This window comes from Bos indicus x Bos taurus, unplaced genomic scaffold (genome assembly GCF_003369695.1).
Source record: "Bos indicus x Bos taurus breed Angus x Brahman F1 hybrid unplaced genomic scaffold, Bos_hybrid_MaternalHap_v2.0 tig00003406_arrow_arrow_obj, whole genome shotgun sequence".
Lineage (NCBI taxonomy): Eukaryota > Metazoa > Chordata > Mammalia > Artiodactyla > Bovidae > Bos > Bos indicus x Bos taurus.
This window is the reverse complement of record NW_020867658.1, coordinates 19,296-40,181: the sequence shown is the minus strand read 5'-3', so window position 1 is coordinate 40,181 and position 20,886 is coordinate 19,296. Positions and strand designations below refer to the sequence as shown.

At 55.9% G+C, this 20,886-nt stretch overlaps 5 pseudogenes; all 5 read left to right on the top strand.

Moving 5' to 3' along the window:
* The first annotated feature begins 3,415 nt into the window (after positions 1–3,415).
* On the top strand, positions 3,416–3,535 carry LOC113888996 (annotated as a pseudogene).
* A 3,415-nt stretch (positions 3,536–6,950) lies between these two features.
* Positions 6,951–7,070, top strand: LOC113888995 (annotated as a pseudogene).
* Positions 7,071–10,486: 3,416 nt separating this feature from the next.
* LOC113888994 lies at positions 10,487–10,606 on the top strand (annotated as a pseudogene).
* A 3,414-nt stretch (positions 10,607–14,020) lies between these two features.
* Positions 14,021–14,140, top strand: LOC113888993 (annotated as a pseudogene).
* A 3,417-nt stretch (positions 14,141–17,557) lies between these two features.
* Positions 17,558–17,677, top strand: LOC113888992 (annotated as a pseudogene).
* Positions 17,678–20,886: the final 3,209 nt, after the last annotated feature.

The window sequence follows — 20,886 nt, the reverse complement described above, 5'->3', positions numbered from 1 at the left end:
TTTTGCCTACCAGAAGAGGTCCTTTAGCCCCCGCCGCGCGTCCCGATTCTTGGATCCCCCCCGCAGCCCCAGCCCCTCCCGGGCCGCGGGGAGCGGCTGGCCGGGGCCCCGACTCCCGCTGCAGACCTGGGTTGCCTCCGCGCGGCCCGCGAGCCCCTCCGCATTCGCATTCGGCTTCCAGGACACCCGACGACCGGCAGTCCCGTCTCCATCTGGGGCTCCTTTGGCTTGCCTCAGGCAATCCCGGGGCTTGCACCGACTCAAGCCAGATCCCCAGCACCCCCCCCACCCCCTGCCTCGCAGGCCATCGCGCATGCGCATGTGCGCACGCACGCACAGATAGATGAGCCCAAACGGGGCATCTATCTTGTTCACTTATACTGTGGGTGGATCTATGCCTGGGAGTCGGACTGCTGAACCATACGCTACTTCCACTTTTAGTTCCTTCGGGAACCTCCATAATCTTTTCCATACCGGCTCTACCCACGCCCATTCCTACTCACCGTGGAGGAGAGTTCCCTTTGCTCCACATCTTCTCCAGCATTGGTTATTGACAGACATCGCAGTGAGGCCCAATCGGACTCATGTGAAGTGGTCCCTCCTTGGAGTTTGGAGTTGAGCCTCTCCAATCATTAGTGATGTGGAGCAAGATGACCTTTTGGAAATGCAGATGCAATGCTGTCACCTCCCTGCTCCAACGGCTCTCGTATTTTCCCAGCATATTGAAGATACGACCACTTCCCTTCAGGCTTGCTCCTCACGTTCTTCTCCGATGTCTTTTGCCTGGAATGCCCTCTGCACTCTTTGGCTTCCATCCCATAGGGCATTTTTCGTTTCTTGAATGTCCTAAGTTTCCCTGGTCACCTAGCCTTCCAAGATGCTATTTTCCCTGCCTGAAATTCTTCCTGCATCTCAACCCTGGTTTACCTAGGTTCAACCTATGGACCTCAACGAAATGGTGCCTCTGGAAAGCCTTCCCTGACACCCAGGTTTTGTGGTGAGGGAAGAGGCCCCTCTATAGGTTCTCAAAGGATCTGCCTGTGATGTATCATTAGAGTCGTCTCAGTGAAAGCAGGAACTCTGTGTCTTCTTCTCTCCGCCTTCTATTCCCTGAAACTTATTACATGCCTCCTAGCTCATCGTAGGTGCTCAGTATTTACTTAGTGTGTGAAAGACAGAAAAGCTCTTGGAAGCCTCAAGGGGTCACTTGGCTCGGCACTTTTGATCTCTTTGTCTATTTGGCGAGTCAATTCTTTCCTTTCCTGGGTTGATGTGTACACTATATTCGAGGCACAATCTAAGGCATGAAGACATATCCATACATAGAGGTTCTTGCTTTCAAGGAACTCGTACAGCAGACTTCTACAAGTTAGGGCTTTTCAAATGCTCTAGAAGCATGGGAACGTTCAGTATGCTCCATTTTCATTTCAAAGAAAGATCGTTTGACTTCCATAGCAAAGGTGGAGACCTTCCAACGTTGAGTCCAAGACTTATACCTTGACCATTTCAGGCAAGTCTTGTGGTTCCTTCTGGAGGTGTGTGGCTCTTGCAGAAATGTGAAGATCTTCCATCGTCCTCAGACTTTGGTGTCATTTGCAATCATCCAGAAAGCTTCCAGGTCTAGGTTCCAGACCACCACCACACACAGTCAGTAGCCAACGGAGTGGATTCCAGGAATACGCATTGTTCACCGGCATTACCGTTGATATTGTTGCTGCACACTCAATGCAGTGGGCAGGGCCTGGATTGTCCACTGGGTCTCATGTGGAATGGAAAGAAGGGCTCCCCCCCCCACACACACACACCCCACCCCCACTGTTGACAGCCTTGTGACGAGAAACGGTCCCCGAAACAAGAATCAGACAAACCAGAGAAGCCCAGATGATAGTCCTTGAGATGAAGGAACTAAGCAGCTGGTTGCGATGGCACCAAGGGGAAAGGTTGCTCTTTTTGTCTGCCCCTCTACTCCTTTCTTCCTGGACGCCTTAGGGTTTTGTCATGGAGATTTGAAAGAAAGTGCACAAAAGTCATATGTGTTGAATCAAGATTTTGCATTTAAGCATCTCTCAAAAAGGAAGAGAGCTTCACCTGCACATGTTTCTTTCAAAACCGTCAATTGCTTTTCAATTCTGGGGTTTCTCTCTTGCCTTGTTCAGTTAGCCTTAACAGTAAAAATCAACGAAAACTACATAAAGATTCAAAGATACCAACAAAGGACAGCTTCTGTTTTTGAAATCATCTTTCCATTTAGTAGAACACGAGCTCTATTCTTTGTATTTTGCCTAGGGAATTAGCAATGTCCTGGTTCAGATGGCAAGGCATCCGCGCGCAGGAGACTGGGGTTTGATCCCTGGGTCGGGAAGATCCCGCCGGAGAAGGAAATGGCAACCCACTCCAGTATCCTCGCCTGGGAAATGCCACGGACAGAGGAGCCTGATGGGCCGCAGTCCATGGGTTGTATTAAAGTTGGGCTCAACCCAGCAACTACGAACACAAGTATTTCCAAAGACCACACTCAAGTGTGTGTGTGTGTGTGTGTGTGTGTGTGTGTGTGTGTATCTCCTCTTGCCGTCTTGGAGTCTGTCTCGGAATCTTCATGTATTTCTGCCTCTGTATCTCCTGACAGCCAGCCGCCGGCCCGTTCGTCTGGCCCCGGCCTCTCCCAGGCGCTCTGGCTCTGGCTGAGGAGCTTGCGCAGGCCAGCTGTCTCCCTTGGCGTGGGTGCGTGCGAGTGTCTGTGTGTCTGTCTGTGTGCCTGCCTGTGGCTCGTCTGCTCTCTCAGGAAGGTCGAGGGCTTGGCGTGGGGGCAAAGGGGGGGCCTCGGTAGTGCGAAGGGGAGGGGCTGAGGCGCTCCGGTCGACCGCGCCTCCCTGGCTTCTGGTGGGTTTGGGCACCGGACAGGTGCCGGGCAAGTTGGGCGCTCAAGTTTCGCTGCGCCTAGGCCCGCAGGAGGTTCAGAGGCCCCTGGGCCGCGGGGGTTGGGAGGCGGCGGGCGCCGAAGACCGACACCTCCGGGGCCGCGCGGGCCTGAGCAGCGAATGGGATCGGGGGAGGCCCCGCTCAGCGAGCGCGGCCGGGTCTGGAGTGGCCGCGGGTGGGAGGGCGCCGAGACCTCCGCACCCCTCAGCCCAGCCCCCAGGCCCCGCGCGCACGCACGCACGCACGCCCTCCCGGTCAATGGGGGGTCCTGGAAGCCCCTCGGGCCCCCGGGCCCGGCCAGGCGCTTGCTGGTCTGGTGTTGGCGGTGTTCGGGGGGCGGGCCGGCGTCAGCAGGCTGGAGTCCGGTCGCGGGTCGTGCGGCTCAAGTACAGCACGCCCCGCGACGAGAGGTGCGGCCCGTTGGCCCGACCTGCAGGGCAGAGCGAAAGGGAGGCGAAGCCCAAGGCTCTTAGGGCGCCCCGCGCCAACCGCCTCCGGCTCCGGCCCTATCAGCCTGAAGGCGCCCGATCTCGTCTGATCTCGGAAGCTAAGCAGGGTCGGGCCTGGTTAGGATCTTGGATGGGAGACCACCTGGGAATCCCGGGTGCTCGAGGCTTTTTGCCTACCAGAAGAGGTCCTTTAGCCCCCGCCGCGCGTCCCGATTCTTGGATCCCCCCCGCAGCCCCAGCCCCTCCCGGGCCGCGGGGAGCGGCTGGCCGGGGCCCCGACTCCCGCTGCAGACCTGGGTTGCCTCCGCGCGGCCCGCGAGCCCCTCCGCATTCGCATTCGGCTTCCAGGACACCCGACGACCGGCAGTCCCGTCTCCATCTGGGGCTCCTTTGGCTTGCCTCAGGCAATCCCGGGGCTTGCACGGACTCCAGCCAGAGCCCCAGCCCCCGCCCCACCCCCTGCCTCGCAGGCCATCGCGCATGCGCATGTGCGCACGCACGCACAGATAGATGTGCCCAAACGGGGCATCTATCTTGTTCACTTATACCGTGGGTGTATCTATGCCTGGGAGTCGGACTGCTGAACCATACGCTACTTCCACTTTTAGTTCCTTCGGGAACCTCCATATTCTTTTCCATACCGGCTCTACCCACGCCCATTCCTACTCACCGTGGAGGAGAGTTCCCTTTGCTCCACATCTTCTCCAGCACTGGTTATTGACAGACATCGCAGTGAGGCCCAATCGGACTCATGTGAAGTGGTCCCTCCTTGGAGTTTGGAGTTGAGCCTCTCCAATCATTAGTGATGTGGAGCAAGATGACCTTTTGGAAATGCAGATGCAATGCTGTCACCTCCCTGCTCCAACGGCTCTCGTATTTTCCCAGCATATTGAAGATACGACCACTTCCCTTCAGGCTTGCTCCTCACGTTCTTCTCTGATGTCTTTTGCCTGGAATGCCCTCTGCACTCTTTGGCTTCCATCCCATAGGGCATTTTTCGTTTCTTGAATGTCCTAAGTTTCCCTGGTCACCTAGCCTTCCAAGATGCTATTTTCCCTGCCTGAAATTCTTCCTGCATCTCAACCCTGGTTTACCTAGGTTCAACCTATGGACCTCAACGAAATGGTGCCTCTGGAAAGCCTTCCCTGACACCCAGGTTTTGTGGTGAGGGAAGAGGCCCCTCTATAGGTTCTCAAAGGATCTGCCTGTGATGTATCATTAGAGTCGTCTCAGTGAAAGCAGGAACTCTGTGTCTTCTTCTCTCCGCCTTCTATTCCCTGAAACTTATTACATGCCTCCTAGCTCATCGTAGGTGCTCAGTATTTACTTAGTGTGTGAAAGACAGAAAAGCTCTTGGACGCCTCAAGGGGTCACTTGGCTCGGCACTTTTGATCTCTTTGTCTATTTGGCGAGTCAATTCTTTCCTTTCCTGGGTTGATGTGTACACTATATTCGAGGCACAATCTAAGGCATGAAGACATATCCATACATAGAGGTTCTTGCTTTCAAGGAACTCGTACAGCAGATTTCTACAAGTTAGGGCTTTTCAAATGCTCTAGAAGCATGTGAACGTTCAGTATGCTCCATTTTCATTTCAAAGAAAGATCGTTTGACTTCCATAGCAAAGGTGGAGACCTTCCAACGTTGAGTCCAAGACTTATACCTTGACCATTTCAGGCAAGTCTTGTGGTTCCTTCTGGAGGTGTGTGGCTCTTGCAGAAATGTGAAGATCTTCCATCGTCCTCAGACTTTGGTGTCATTTGCAATCATCCAGAAAGCTTCCAGGTCTAGGTTCCAGACCACCACCACACACAGTCAGTAGCCAACGGAGTGGATTCCAGGAATACGTGTTGTTCACCCGCATTACCGTTGATATTGTTGCTGCACACTCAATGCAGTGGGCAGGGCCTGGATTGTCCACTGGGTCTCATGTGGAATGGAAAGAAGGGCTCCCCCCCCCACACACACACACCCCACCCCCACTGTTGACAGCCTTGTGACGAGAAACGGTCCCCGAAACAAGAATCAGACAAACCAGAGAAGCCCAGATGATAGTCCTTGAGATGAAGGAACTAAGCAGCTGGTTGCGATGGCACCAAGGGGAAAGGTTGCTCTTTTTGTCTGCCCCTCTACTCCTTTCTTCCTGGACGCCTTAGGGTTTTGTCATGGAGATTTGAAAGAAAGTGCACAAAAGTCATATGTGTTGAATCAAGATTTTGCATTTAACCATCTCTCAAAAAGGAAGAGAGCTTCACCTGCACATGTTTCTTTCAAAACCGTCAATTGCTTTTCAATTCTGGGGTTTCTCTCTTGCCTTGTTCAGTTAGCCTTAACAGTAAAAATCAACGAAAACTACATAAAGATTCAAAGATACCAACAAAGGACAGCTTCTGTTTTTGAAATCATCTTTCCATTTAGTAGAACACGAGCTCTATTCTTTGTATTTTGCCTAGGGAATTAGCAATGTCCTGGTTCAGATGGCAAGGCATCCGCGCGCAGGAGACTGGGGTTTGATCCCTGGGTCGGGAAGATCCCGCCGGAGAAGGAAATGGCAACCCACTCCCAGTATCCTCGCCTGGGAAATGCCACGGAGAGAGGAGCCTGAGGGGCCGCAGTCCATGGGTTGTATTAAAGTTGGGCTCAACCCAGCAACTACGAACACAAGTATTTCCAAAGACCACACTCAAGTGTGTGTGTGTGTGCGTGTGTGTGTGTGTGTGTGTATCTCCTCTTGCCGTCTTGGAGTCTGTCTCGGAATCTTCATGTATTTCTGCCTCTGTATCTCCTGACAGCCAGCCGCCGGCCCGTTCGTCTTGCCCCCGCCTCTCCCAGGCGCTCTGGCTCTGGCTCAGGAGCTTGCGCAGGCCAGCTGTCTCCCTTGGCGTGGGTGCGTGCGAGTGTCTGTGTGTCTGTCTGTGTGCCTGCCTGTGGCTCGTCTGCTCTCTCAGGAAGGTCGAGGGCTTGGCGTGGGGTCAAAGGGGGGGCCTCGGTAGTGCGAAGGGGAGGGGCTGAGGCGCTCCGGTCGACCGCGCCTCCCTGGCTTCTGCTGGGTTTGGGCACCGGACAGGTGCCGGGCAAGTTGGGCGCTCAAGTTTCGCTGCGCCTAGGCCCGCAGGAGGTTCAGAGGCCCCTGGGCCGCGGGGGTTGGGAGGCGGCGGGCGCCGAAGACCGACACCTCCGGGGCCGCGCGGGCCTGAGCAGCGAATGGGATCCGGGGGAGGCCCCGCTCAGCCAGCGCGGCCGGGTCTGGAGTTGCCGCGGGTGGGAGGGCGCCGAGACCTCCGCACCCCTCAGCCCAGCCCCCAGGCCCCGCGCGCACGCACGCACGCACGCCCTCCCGGTCAATGGGGGCTCCTGGAAGACCCTCGGGCCCCCGGGCCCGGCCAGGCGCTTGCTGGTCTGGTATTGGCGGTGTTCGGGGGGCGGGCCGGCGTCAGCAGGCCGGAGTCCGGTCGCCGGTCTTGCGGCTCAAGTACAGCACGCCCCCCGACGAGAGGTGCGGCCCGTTGGCCCGACCTGCAGGGCAGAGCGAAAGGGAGGCGAAGCCCAAGGCTCTTAGGGCGCCCCGCGCCAACCGCCTCCGGCTCCGGCCCTATCAGCCTGAAGGCGCCCGATCTCGTCTGATCTCGGAAGCTAAGCAGGGTCGGGCCTGGTTAGGATCTTGGATGGGAGACCACCTGGGAATCCCGGGTGCTCGAGGCTTTTTGCCTACCAGAAGAGGTCCTTTAGCCCCCGCCGCGCGTCCCGATTCTTGGATCCCCCCCGCAGCCCCAGCCCCTCCCGGGCCGCGGGGAGCGGCTGGCCGGGGCCCCGACTCCCGCTGCAGACCTGGGTTGCCTCCGCGCGGCCCGCGAGCCCCTCCGCATTCGCATTCGGCTTCCAGGACACCCGACGACCGGCAGTCCCGTCTCCATCTGGGGCACCTTTGGCTTGCCTCAGGCAATCCCGGGGCTTGCACGGACTCCAGCCAGAGCCCCAGCCCCCGCCCCACCCCCTGCCTCGCAGGCCATCGCGCATGCGCATGTGCGCACGCACGCACAGATAGATGTGCCCAAACGGGGCATCTATCTTGTTCACTTATACCGTGGGTGTATCTATGCCTGGGAGTCGGACTGCTGAACCATACGCTACTTCCACTTTTAGTTCCTTCGGGAACCTCCATATTCTTTTCCATACCGGCTCTACCCATGCCCATTCCTACTCACCGTGGAGGAGAGTTCCCTTTGCTCCACATCTTCTCCAGCACTGGTTATTGACAGACATCGCAGTGAGGCCCAATCGGACTCATGTGAAGTGGTCCCTCCTTGGAGTTTGGAGTTGAGCCTCTCCAATCATTAGTGATGTGGAGCAAGATGACCTTTTGGAAATGCAGATGCAATGCTGTCACCTCCCTGCTCCAACGGCTCTCGTATTTTCCCAGCATATTGAAGATACGACCACTTCCCTTCAGGCTTGCTCCTCACGTTCTTCTCTGATGTCTTTTGCCTGGAATGCCCTCTGCACTCTTTGGCTTCCATCCCATAGGGCATTTTTCGTTTCTTGAATGTCCTAAGTTTCCCTGGTCACCTAGCCTTCCAAGATGCTATTTTCCCTGCCTGAAATTCTTCCTGCATCTCAACCCTGGTTTACCTAGGTTCAACCTATGGACCTCAACGAAATGGTGCCTCTGGAAAGCCTTCCCTGACACCCAGGTTTTGTGGTGAGGGAAGAGGCCCCTCTATAGGTTCTCAAAGGATCTGCCTGTGATGTATCATTAGAGTCGTCTCAGTGAAAGCAGGAACTCTGTGTCTTCTTCTCTCCGCCTTCTATTCCCTGAAACTTATTACATGCCTCCTAGCTCATCGTAGGTGCTCAGTATTTACTTAGTGTGTGAAAGACAGAAAAGCTCTTGGACGCCTCAAGGGGTCACTTGGCTCGGCACTTTTGATCTCTTTGTCTATTTGGCGAGTCAATTCTTTCCTTTCCTGGGTTGATGTGTACACTATATTCGAGGCACAATCTAAGGCATGAAGACATATCCATACATAGAGGTTCTTGCTTTCAAGGAACTCGTACAGCAGATTTCTACAAGTTAGGGCTTTTCAAATGCTCTAGAAGCATGTGAACGTTCAGTATGCTCCATTTTCATTTCAAAGAAAGATCGTTTGACTTCCATAGCAAAGGTGGAGACCTTCCAACGTTGAGTCCAAGACTTATACCTTGACCATTTCAGGCAAGTCTTGTGGTTCCTTCTGGAGGTGTGTGGCTCTTGCAGAAATGTGAAGATCTTCCATCGTCCTCAGACTTTGGTGTCATTTGCAATCATCCAGAAAGCTTCCAGGTCTAGGTTCCAGACCACCACCACACACAGTCAGTAGCCAACGGAGTGCATTCCAGGAATACGTGTTGTTCACCCGCATTACCGTTGATATTGTTGCTGCACACTCAATGCAGTGGGCAGGGCCTGGATTGTCCACTGGGTCTCATGTGGAATGGAAAGAAGGGCTCCCCCCCCCACACACACACACCCCCACCCCCACTGTTGACAGCCTTGTGACGAGAAACGGTCCCCGAAACAAGAATCAGACAAACCAGAGAAGCCCAGATGATAGTCCTTGAGATGAAGGAACTAAGCAGCTGGTTGCGATGGCACCAAGGGGAAAGGTTGCTCTTTTTGTCTGCCCCTCTACTCCTTTCTTCCTGGACGCCTTAGGGTTTTGTCATGGAGATTTGAAAGAAAGTGCACAAAAGTCATATGTGTTGAATCAAGATTTTGCATTTAAGCATCTCTCAAAAAGGAAGAGAGCTTCACCTGCACATGTTTCTTTCAAAACCGTCAATTGCTTTTCAATTCTGGGGTTTCTCTCTTGCCTTGTTCAGTTAGCCTTAACAGTAAAAATCAACGAAAACTACATAAAGATTCAAAGATACCAACAAAGGACAGCTTCTGTTTTTGAAATCATCTTTCCATTTAGTAGAACACGAGCTCTATTCTTTGTATTTTGCCTAGGGAATTAGCAATGTCCTGGTTCAGATGGCAAGGCATCCGTGCGCAGGAGACTGGGGTTTGATCCCTGGGTCGGGAAGATCCCGCCGGAGAAGGAAATGGCGACCCACTCCCAGTATCCTCGCCTGGGAAATGCCACGGAGAGAGGAGCCTGAGGGGCCGCAGTCCATGGGTTGTATTAAAGTTGGGCTCAACCCAGCAACTACGAACACAAGTATTTCCAAAGACCACACTCAAGTGTGTGTGTGTGTGCGTGTGTGTGTGTGTGTGTGTATCTCCTCTTGCCGTCTTGGAGTCTGTCTCGGAATCTTCATGTATTTCTGCCTCTGTATCTCCTGACAGCCAGCCGCCGGCCCGTTCGTCTTGCCCCCGCCTCTCCCAGGCGCTCTGGCTCTGGCTCAGGAGCTTGCGCAGGCCAGCTGTCTCCCTTGGCGTGGGTGCGTGCGAGTGTCTGTGTGTCTGTCTGTGTGCCTGCCTGTGGCTCGTCTGCTCTCTCAGGAAGGTCGAGGGCTTGGCGTGGGGTCAAAGGGGGGGCCTCGGTAGTGCGAAGGGGAGGGGCTGAGGCGCTCCGGTCGACCGCGCCTCCCTGGCTTCTGCTGGGTTTGGGCACCGGACAGGTGCCGGGCAAGTTGGGCGCTCAAGTTTCGCTGCGCCTAGGCCCGCAGGAGCTTCAGAGGCCCCTGGGCCGCGGGGGTTGGGAGGCGGCGGGCGCCGAAGACCGACACCTCCGGGGCCGCGCGGGCCTGAGCAGCGAATGGGATCCGGGGGAGGCCCCGCTCAGCCAGCGCGGCCGGGTCTGGAGTTGCCGCGGGTGGGAGGGCGCCGAGACCTCCGCACCCCTCAGCCCAGCCCCCAGGCCCCGCGCGCACGCACGCACGCACGCCCTCCCGGTCAATGGGGGCTCCTGGAAGACCCTCGGGCCCCCGGGCCCGGCCAGGCGCTTGCTGGTCTGGTATTGGCGGTGTTCGGGGGGCGGGCCGGCGTCAGCAGGCCGGAGTCCGGTCGCCGGTCTTGCGGCTCAAGTACAGCACGCCCCCCGACGAGAGGTGCGGCCCGTTGGCCCGACCTGCAGGGCAGAGCGAAAGGGAGGCGAAGCCCAAGGCTCTTAGGGCGCCCCGCGCCAACCGCCTCCGGCTCCGGCCCTATCAGCCTGAAGGCGCCCGATCTCGTCTGATCTCGGAAGCTAAGCAGGGTCGGGCCTGGTTAGGATCTTGGATGGGAGACCACCTGGGAATCCCGGGTGCTCGAGGCTTTTTGCCTACCAGAAGAGGTCCTTTAGCCCCCGCCGCGCGTCCCGATTCTTGGATCCCCCCCGCAGCCCCAGCCCCTCCCGGGCCGCGGGGAGCGGCTGGCCGGGGCCCCGACTCCCGCTGCAGACCTGGGTTGCCTCCGCGCGGCCCGCGAGCCCCTCCGCATTCGCATTCGGCTTCCAGGACACCCGACGACCGGCAGTCCCGTCTCCATCTGGGGCACCTTTGGCTTGCCTCAGGCAATCCCGGGGCTTGCACGGACTCCAGCCAGAGCCCCAGCCCCCGCCCCACCCCCTGCCTCGCAGGCCATCGCGCATGCGCATGTGCGCACGCACGCACAGATAGATGTGCCCAAACGGGGCATCTATCTTGTTCACTTATACCGTGGGTGTATCTATGCCTGGGAGTCGGACTGCTGAACCATACGCTACTTCCACTTTTAGTTCCTTCGGGAACCTCCATATTCTTTTCCATACCGGCTCTACCCATGCCCATTCCTACTCACCGTGGAGGAGAGTTCCCTTTGCTCCACATCTTCTCCAGCACTGGTTATTGACAGACATCGCAGTGAGGCCCAATCGGACTCATGTGAAGTGGTCCCTCCTTGGAGTTTGGAGTTGAGCCTCTCCAATCATTAGTGATGTGGAGCAAGATGACCTTTTGGAAATGCAGATGCAATGCTGTCACCTCCCTGCTCCAACGGCTCTCGTATTTTCCCAGCATATTGAAGATACGACCACTTCCCTTCAGGCTTGCTCCTCACGTTCTTCTCTGATGTCTTTTGCCTGGAATGCCCTCTGCACTCTTTGGCTTCCATCCCATAGGGCATTTTTCGTTTCTTGAATGTCCTAAGTTTCCCTGGTCACCTAGCCTTCCAAGATGCTATTTTCCCTGCCTGAAATTCTTCCTGCATCTCAACCCTGGTTTACCTAGGTTCAACCTATGGACCTCAACGAAATGGTGCCTCTGGAAAGCCTTCCCTGACACCCAGGTTTTGTGGTGAGGGAAGAGGCCCCTCTATAGGTTCTCAAAGGATCTGCCTGTGATGTATCATTAGAGTCGTCTCAGTGAAAGCAGGAACTCTGTGTCTTCTTCTCTCCGCCTTCTATTCCCTGAAACTTATTACATGCCTCCTAGCTCATCGTAGGTGCTCAGTATTTACTTAGTGTGTGAAAGACAGAAAAGCTCTTGGACGCCTCAAGGGGTCACTTGGCTCGGCACTTTTGATCTCTTTGTCTATTTGGCGAGTCAATTCTTTCCTTTCCTGGGTTGATGTGTACACTATATTCGAGGCACAATCTAAGGCATGAAGACATATCCATACATAGAGGTTCTTGCTTTCAAGGAACTCGTACAGCAGATTTCTACAAGTTAGGGCTTTTCAAATGCTCTAGAAGCATGTGAACGTTCAGTATGCTCCATTTTCATTTCAAAGAAAGATCGTTTGACTTCCATAGCAAAGGTGGAGACCTTCCAACGTTGAGTCCAAGACTTATACCTTGACCATTTCAGGCAAGTCTTGTGGTTCCTTCTGGAGGTGTGTGGCTCTTGCAGAAATGTGAAGATCTTCCATCGTCCTCAGACTTTGGTGTCATTTGCAATCATCCAGAAAGCTTCCAGGTCTAGGTTCCAGACCACCACCACACACAGTCAGTAGCCAACGGAGTGCATTCCAGGAATACGTGTTGTTCACCCGCATTACCGTTGATATTGTTGCTGCACACTCAATGCAGTGGGCAGGGCCTGGATTGTCCACTGGGTCTCATGTGGAATGGAAAGAAGGGCTCCCCCCCCCACACACACACACCCCCACCCCCACTGTTGACAGCCTTGTGACGAGAAACGGTCCCCGAAACAAGAATCAGACAAACCAGAGAAGCCCAGATGATAGTCCTTGAGATGAAGGAACTAAGCAGCTGGTTGCGATGGCACCAAGGGGAAAGGTTGCTCTTTTTGTCTGCCCCTCTACTCCTTTCTTCCTGGACGCCTTAGGGTTTTGTCATGGAGATTTGAAAGAAAGTGCACAAAAGTCATATGTGTTGAATCAAGATTTTGCATTTAAGCATCTCTCAAAAAGGAAGAGAGCTTCACCTGCACATGTTTCTTTCAAAACCGTCAATTGCTTTTCAATTCTGGGGTTTCTCTCTTGCCTTGTTCAGTTAGCCTTAACAGTAAAAATCAACGAAAACTACATAAAGATTCAAAGATACCAACAAAGGACAGCTTCTGTTTTTGAAATCATCTTTCCATTTAGTAGAACACGAGCTCTATTCTTTGTATTTTGCCTAGGGAATTAGCAATGTCCTGGTTCAGATGGCAAGGCATCCGTGCGCAGGAGACTGGGGTTTGATCCCTGGGTCGGGAAGATCCCGCCGGAGAAGGAAATGGCGACCCACTCCCAGTATCCTCGCCTGGGAAATGCCACGGAGAGAGGAGCCTGAGGGGCCGCAGTCCATGGGTTGTATTAAAGTTGGGCTCAACCCAGCAACTACGAACACAAGTATTTCCAAAGACCACACTCAAGTGTGTGTGTGTGTGCGTGTGTGTGTGTGTGTGTATCTCCTCTTGCCGTCTTGGAGTCTGTCTCGGAATCTTCATGTATTTCTGCCTCTGTATCTCCTGACAGCCAGCCGCCGGCCCGTTCGTCTTGCCCCCGCCTCTCCCAGGCGCTCTGGCTCTGGCTCAGGAGCTTGCGCAGGCCAGCTGTCTCCCTTGGCGTGGGTGCGTGCGAGTGTCTGTGTGTCTGTCTGTGTGCCTGCCTGTGGCTCGTCTGCTCTCTCAGGAAGGTCGAGGGCTTGGCGTGGGGTCAAAGGGGGGGCCTCGGTAGTGCGAAGGGGAGGGGCTGAGGCGCTCCGGTCGACCGCGCCTCCCTGGCTTCTGCTGGGTTTGGGCACCGGACAGGTGCCGGGCAAGTTGGGCGCTCAAGTTTCGCTGCGCCTAGGCCCGCAGGAGCTTCAGAGGCCCCTGGGCCGCGGGGGTTGGGAGGCGGCGGGCGCCGAAGACCGACACCTCCGGGGCCGCGCGGGCCTGAGCAGCGAATGGGATCCGGGGGAGGCCCCGCTCAGCCAGCGCGGCCGGGTCTGGAGTTGCCGCGGGTGGGAGGGCGCCGAGACCTCCGCACCCCTCAGCCCAGCCCCCAGGCCCCGCGCGCACGCACGCACGCACGCCCTCCCGGTCAATGGGGGCTCCTGGAAGACCCTCGGGCCCCCGGGCCCGGCCAGGCGCTTGCTGGTCTGGTATTGGCGGTGTTCGGGGGGCGGGCCGGCGTCAGCAGGCCGGAGTCCGGTCGCCGGTCTTGCGGCTCAAGTACAGCACGCCCCCCGACGAGAGGTGCGGCCCGTTGGCCCGACCTGCAGGGCAGAGCGAAAGGGAGGCGAAGCCCAAGGCTCTTAGGGCGCCCCGCGCCAAGCGCCTCCGGCTCCGGCCCTATCAGCCTGAAGGCGCCCGATCTCGTCTGATCTCGGAAGCTAAGCAGGGTCGGGCCTGGTTAGGATCTTGGATGGGAGACCACCTGGGAATCCCGGGTGCTCGAGGCTTTTTGCCTACCAGAAGAGGTCCTTTAGCCCCCGCCGCGCGTCCCGATTCTTGGATCCCCCCCGCAGCCCCAGCCCCTCCCGGGCCGCGGGGAGCGGCTGGCCGGGGCCCCGACTCCCGCTGCAGACCTGGGTTGCCTCCGCGCGGCCCGCGAGCCCCTCCGCATTCGCATTCGGCTTCCAGGACACCCGACGACCGGCAGTCCCGTCTCCATCTGGGGCACCTTTGGCTTGCCTCAGGCAATCCCGGGGCTTGCACGGACTCCAGCCAGAGCCCCAGCCCCCGCCCCACCCCCTGCCTCGCAGGCCATCGCGCATGCGCATGTGCGCACGCACGCACAGATAGATGTGCCCAAACGGGGCATCTATCTTGTTCACTTATACCGTGGGTGTATCTATGCCTGGGAGTCGGACTGCTGAACCATACGCTACTTCCACTTTTAGTTCCTTCGGGAACCTCCATATTCTTTTCCATACCGGCTCTACCCATGCCCATTCCTACTCACCGTGGAGGAGAGTTCCCTTTGCTCCACATCTTCTCCAGCACTGGTTATTGACAGACATCGCAGTGAGGCCCAATCGGACTCATGTGAAGTGGTCCCTCCTTGGAGTTTGGAGTTGAGCCTCTCCAATCATTAGTGATGTGGAGCAAGATGACCTTTTGGAAATGCAGATGCAATGCTGTCACCTCCCTGCTCCAACGGCTCTCGTATTTTCCCAGCATATTGAAGATACGACCACTTCCCTTCAGGCTTGCTCCTCACGTTCTTCTCTGATGTCTTTTGCCTGGAATGCCCTCTGCACTCTTTGGCTTCCATCCCATAGGGCATTTTTCGTTTCTTGAATGTCCTAAGTTTCCCTGGTCACCTAGCCTTCCAAGATGCTATTTTCCCTGCCTGAAATTCTTCCTGCATCTCAACCCTGGTTTACCTAGGTTCAACCTATGGACCTCAACGAAATGGTGCCTCTGGAAAGCCTTCCCTGACACCCAGGTTTTGTGGTGAGGGAAGAGGCCCCTCTATAGGTTCTCAAAGGATCTGCCTGTGATGTATCATTAGAGTCGTCTCAGTGAAAGCAGGAACTCTGTGTCTTCTTCTCTCCGCCTTCTATTCCCTGAAACTTATTACATGCCTCCTAGCTCATCGTAGGTGCTCAGTATTTACTTAGTGTGTGAAAGACAGAAAAGCTCTTGGACGCCTCAAGGGGTCACTTGGCTCGGCACTTTTGATCTCTTTGTCTATTTGGCGAGTCAATTCTTTCCTTTCCTGGGTTGATGTGTACACTATATTCGAGGCACAATCTAAGGCATGAAGACATATCCATACATAGAGGTTCTTGCTTTCAAGGAACTCGTACAGCAGATTTCTACAAGTTAGGGCTTTTCAAATGCTCTAGAAGCATGTGAACGTTCAGTATGCTCCATTTTCATTTCAAAGAAAGATCGTTTGACTTCCATAGCAAAGGTGGAGACCTTCCAACGTTGAGTCCAAGACTTATACCTTGACCATTTCAGGCAAGTCTTGTGGTTCCTTCTGGAGGTGTGTGGCTCTTGCAGAAATGTGAAGATCTTCCATCGTCCTCAGACTTTGGTGTCATTTGCAATCATCCAGAAAGCTTCCAGGTCTAGGTTCCAGACCACCACCACACACAGTCAGTAGCCAACGGAGTGCATTCCAGGAATACGTGTTGTTCACCCGCATTACCGTTGATATTGTTGCTGCACACTCAATGCAGTGGGCAGGGCCTGGATTGTCCACTGGGTCTCATGTGGAATGGAAAGAAGGGCTCCCCCCCCCCACACACACACACCCCCACCCCCACTGTTGACAGCCTTGTGACGAGAAACGGTCCCCGAAACAAGAATCAGACAAACCAGAGAAGCCCAGATGATAGTCCTTGAGATGAAGGAACTAAGCAGCTGGTTGCGATGGCACCAAGGGGAAAGGTTGCTCTTTTTGTCTGCCCCTCTACTCCTTTCTTCCTGGACGCCTTAGGGTTTTGTCATGGAGATTTGAAAGAAAGTGCACAAAAGTCATATGTGTTGAATCAAGATTTTGCATTTAAGCATCTCTCAAAAAGGAAGAGAGCTTCACCTGCACATGTTTCTTTCAAAACCGTCAATTGCTTTTCAATTCTGGGGTTTCTCTCTTGCCTTGTTCAGTTAGCCTTAACAGTAAAAATCAACGAAAACTACATAAAGATTCACAGATACCAACAAAGGACAGCTTCTGTTTTTGAAATCATCTTTCCATTTAGTAGAACACGAGCTCTATTCTTTGTATTTTGCCTAGGGAATTAGCAATGTCCTGGTTCAGATGGCAAGGCATCCGTGCGCAGGAGACTGGGGTTTGATCCCTGGGTCGGGAAGATCCCGCCGGAGAAGGAAATGGCGACCCACTCCCAGTATCCTCGCCTGGGAAATGCCACGGAGAGAGGAGCCTGAGGGGCCGCAGTCCATGGGTTGTATTAAAGTTGGGCTCAACCCAGCAACTACGAACACAAGTATTTCCAAAGACCACACTCAAGTGTGTGTGTGTGTGCGTGTGTGTGTGTGTGTGTGTATCTCCTCTTGCCGTCTTGGAGTCTGTCTCGGAATCTTCATGTATTTCTGCCTCTGGATCTCCTGACAGCCAGCCGCCGGCCCGTTCGTCTTGCCCCCGCCTCTCCCAGGCGCTCTGGCTCTGGCTCAGGAGCTTGCGCAGGCCAGCTGTCTCCCTTGGCGTGGGTGCGTGCGAGTGTCTGTGTGTCTGTCTGTGTGCCTGCCTGTGGCTCGTCTGCTCTCTCAGGAAGGTCGAGGGCTTGGCGTGGGGTCAAAGGGGGGGCCTCGGTAGTGCGAAGGGGAGGGGCTGAGGCGCTCCGGTCGACCGCGCCTCCCTGGCTTCTGCTGGGTTTGGGCACCGGACAGGTGCCGGGCAAGTTGGGCGCTCAAGTTTCGCTGCGCCTAGGCCCGCAGGAGCTTCAGAGGCCCCTGGGCCGCGGGGGTTGGGAGGCGGCGGGCGCCGAAGACCGACACCTCCGGGGCCGCGCGGGCCTGAGCAGCGAATGGGATCCGGGGGAGGCCCCGCTCAGCCAGCGCGGCCGGGTCTGGAGTTGCCGCGGGTGGGAGGGCGCCGAGACCTCCGCACCCCTCAGCCCAGCCCCCAGGCCCCGCGCGCACGCACGCACGCACGCCCTCCCGGTCAATGGGGGCTCCTGGAAGACCCTCGGGCCCCCGGGCCCGGCCAGGCGCTTGCTGGTCTGGTATTGGCGGTGTTCGGGGGGCGGGCCGGCGTCAGCAGGCCGGAGTCCGGTCGCCGGTCTTGCGGCTCAAGTACAGCACGCCCCCCGACGAGAGGTGCGGCCCGTTGGCCCGACCTGCAGGGCAGAGCGAAAGGGAGGCGAAGCCCAAGGCTCTTAGGGCGCCCCGCGCCAAGCGCCTCCGGCTCCGGCCCTATCAGCCTGAAGGCGCCCGATCTCGTCTGATCTCGGAAGCTAAGCAGGGTCGGGCCTGGTTAGGATCTTGGATGGGAGACCACCTGGGAATCCCGGGTGCTCGAGGCTTTTTGCCTACCAGAAGAGGTCCTTTAGCCCCCGCCGCGCGTCCCGATTCTTGGATCCCCCCCGCAGCCCCAGCCCCTCCCGGGCCGCGGGGAGCGGCTGGCCGGGGCCCCGACTCCCGCTGCAGACCTGGGTTGCCTCCGCGCGGCCCGCGAGCCCCTCCGCATTCGCATTCGGCTTCCAGGACACCCGACGACCGGCAGTCCCGTCTCCATCTGGGGCACCTTTGGCTTGCCTCAGGCAATCCCGGGGCTTGCACGGACTCCAGCCAGAGCCCCAGCCCCCGCCCCACCCCCTGCCTCGCAGGCCATCGCGCATGCGCATGTGCGCACGCACGCACAGACAGATGTGCCCAAACGGGGCATCTATCTTGTTCACTTATACCGTGGGTGTATCTATGCCTGGGAGTCGGACTGCTGAACCATACGCTACTTCCACTTTTAGTTCCTTCGGGAACCTCCATATTCTTTTCCATACCGGCTCTACCCATGCCCATTCCTACTCACCGTGGAGGAGAGTTCCCTTTGCTCCACATCTTCTCCAGCACTGGTTATTGACAGACATCGCAGTGAGGCCCAATCGGACTCATGTGAAGTGGTCCCTCCTTGGAGTTTGGAGTTGAGCCTCTCCAATCATTAGTGATGTGGAGCAAGATGACCTTTTGGAAATGCAGATGCAATGCTGTCACCTCCCTGCTCCAACGGCTCTCGTATTTTCCCAGCATATTGAAGATACGACCACTTCCCTTCAGGCTTGCTCCTCACGTTCTTCTCTGATGTCTTTTGCCTGGAATGCCCTCTGCACTCTTTGGCTTCCATCCCATAGGGCATTTTTCGTTTCTTGAATGTCCTAAGTTTCCCTGGTCACCTAGCCTTCCAAGATGCTATTTTCCCTGCCTGAAATTCTTCCTGCATCTCAACCCTGGTTTACCTAGGTTCAACCTATGGACCTCAACGAAATGGTGCCTCTGGAAAGCCTTCCCTGACACCCAGGTTTTGTGGTGAGGGAAGAGGCCCCTCTATAGGTTCTCAAAGGATCTGCCTGTGATGTATCATTAGAGTCGTCTCAGTGAAAGCAGGAACTCTGTGTCTTCTTCTCTCCGCCTTCTATTCCCTGAAACTTATTACATGCCTCCTAGCTCATCGTAGGTGCTCAGTATTTACTTAGTGTGTGAAAGACAGAAAAGCTCTTGGACGCCTCAAGGGGTCACTTGGCTCGGCACTTTTGATCTCTTTGTCTATTTGGCGAGTCAATTCTTTCCTTTCCTGGGTTGATGTGTACACTATATTCGAGGCACAATCTAAGGCATGAAGACATATCCATACCTAGAGGTTCTTGCTTTCAAGGAACTCGTACAGCAGATTTCTACAAGTTAGGGCTTTTCAAATGCTCTAGAAGCATGTGAACGTTCAGTATGCTCCATTTTCATTTCAAAGAAAGATCGTTTGACTTCCATAGCAAAGGTGGAGACCTTCCAACGTTGAGTCCAAGACTTATACCTTGACCATTTCAGGCAAGTCTTGTGGTTCCTTCTGGAGGTGTGTGGCTCTTGCAGAAATGTGAAGATCTTCCATCGTCCTCAGACTTTGGTGTCATTTGCAATCATCCAGAAAGCTTCCAGGTCTAGGTTCCAGACCACCACCACACACAGTCAGTAGCCAACGGAGTGCATTCCAGGAATACGTGTTGTTCACCCGCATTACCGTTGATATTGTTGCTGCACACTCAATGCAGTGGGCAGGGCCTGGATTGTCCACTGGGTCTCATGTGGAATGGAAAGAAGGGCTCCCCCCCCCCACACACACACACCCCCACCCCCACTGTTGACAGCCTTGTGACGAGAAACGGTCCCCGAAACAAGAATCAGACAAACCAGAGAAGCCCAGATGATAGTCCTTGAGATGAAGGAACTAAGCAGCTGGTTGCGATGGCACCAAGGGGAAAGGTTGCTCTTTTTGTCTGCCCCTCTACTCCTTTCTTCCTGGACGCCTTAGGGTTTTGTCATGGAGATTTGAAAGAAAGTGCACAAAAGTCATATGTGTTGAATCAAGATTTTGCATTTAAGCATCTCTCAAAAAGGAAGAGAGCTTCACCTGCACATGTTTCTTTCAAAACCGTCAATTGCTTTTCAATTCTGGGGTTTCTCTCTTGCCTTGTTCAGTTAGCCTTAACAGTAAAAATCAACGAAAACTACATAAAGATTCACAGATACCAACAAAGGACAGCTTCTGTTTTTGAAATCATCTTTCCATTTAGTAGAACACGAGCTCTATTCTTTGTATTTTGCCTAGGGAATTAGCAATGTCCTGGTTCAGATGGCAAGGCATCCGTGCGCAGGAGACTGGGGTTTGATCCCTGGGTCGGGAAGATCCCGCCGGAGAAGGAAATGGCGACCCACTCCCAGTATCCTCGCCTGGGAAATGCCACGGAGAGAGGAGCCTGAGGGGCCGCAGTCCATGGGTTGTATTAAAGTTGGGCTCAACCCAGCAACTACGAACACAAGTATTTCCAAAGACCACACTCAAGTGTGTGTGTGTGTGCGTGTGTGTGTGTGTGTGTGTATCTCCTCTTGCCGTCTTGGAGTCTGTCTCGGAATCTTCATGTATTTCTGCCTCTGGATCTCCTGACAGCCAGCCGCCGGCCCGTTCGTCTTGCCCCCGCCTCTCCCAGGCGCTCTGGCTCTGGCTCAGGAGCTTGCGCAGGCCAGCTGTCTCCCTTGGCGTGGGTGCGTGCGAGTGTCTGTGTGTCTGTCTGTGTGCCTGCCTGTGGCTCGTCTGCTCTCTCAGGAAGGTCGAGGGCTTGGCGTGGGGTCAAAGGGGGGGCCTCGGTAGTGCGAAGGGGAGGGGCTGAGGCGCTCCGGTCGACCGCGCCTCCCTGGCTTCTGCTGGGTTTGGGCACCGGACAGGTGCCGGGCAAGTTGGGCGCTCAAGTTTCGCTGCGCCTAGGCCCGCAGGAGCTTCAGAGGCCCCTGGGCCGCGGGGGTTGGGAGGCGGCGGGCGCCGAAGACCGACACCTCCGGGGCCGCGCGGGCCTGAGCAGCGAATGGGATCCGGGGGAGGCCCCGCTCAGCCAGCGCGGCCGGGTCTGGAGTTGCCGCGGGTGGGAGGGCGCCGAGACCTCCGCACCCCTCAGCCCAGCCCCCAGGCCCCGCGCGCACGCACGCACGCACGCCCTCCCGGTCAATGGGGGCTCCTGGAAGACCCTCGGGCCCC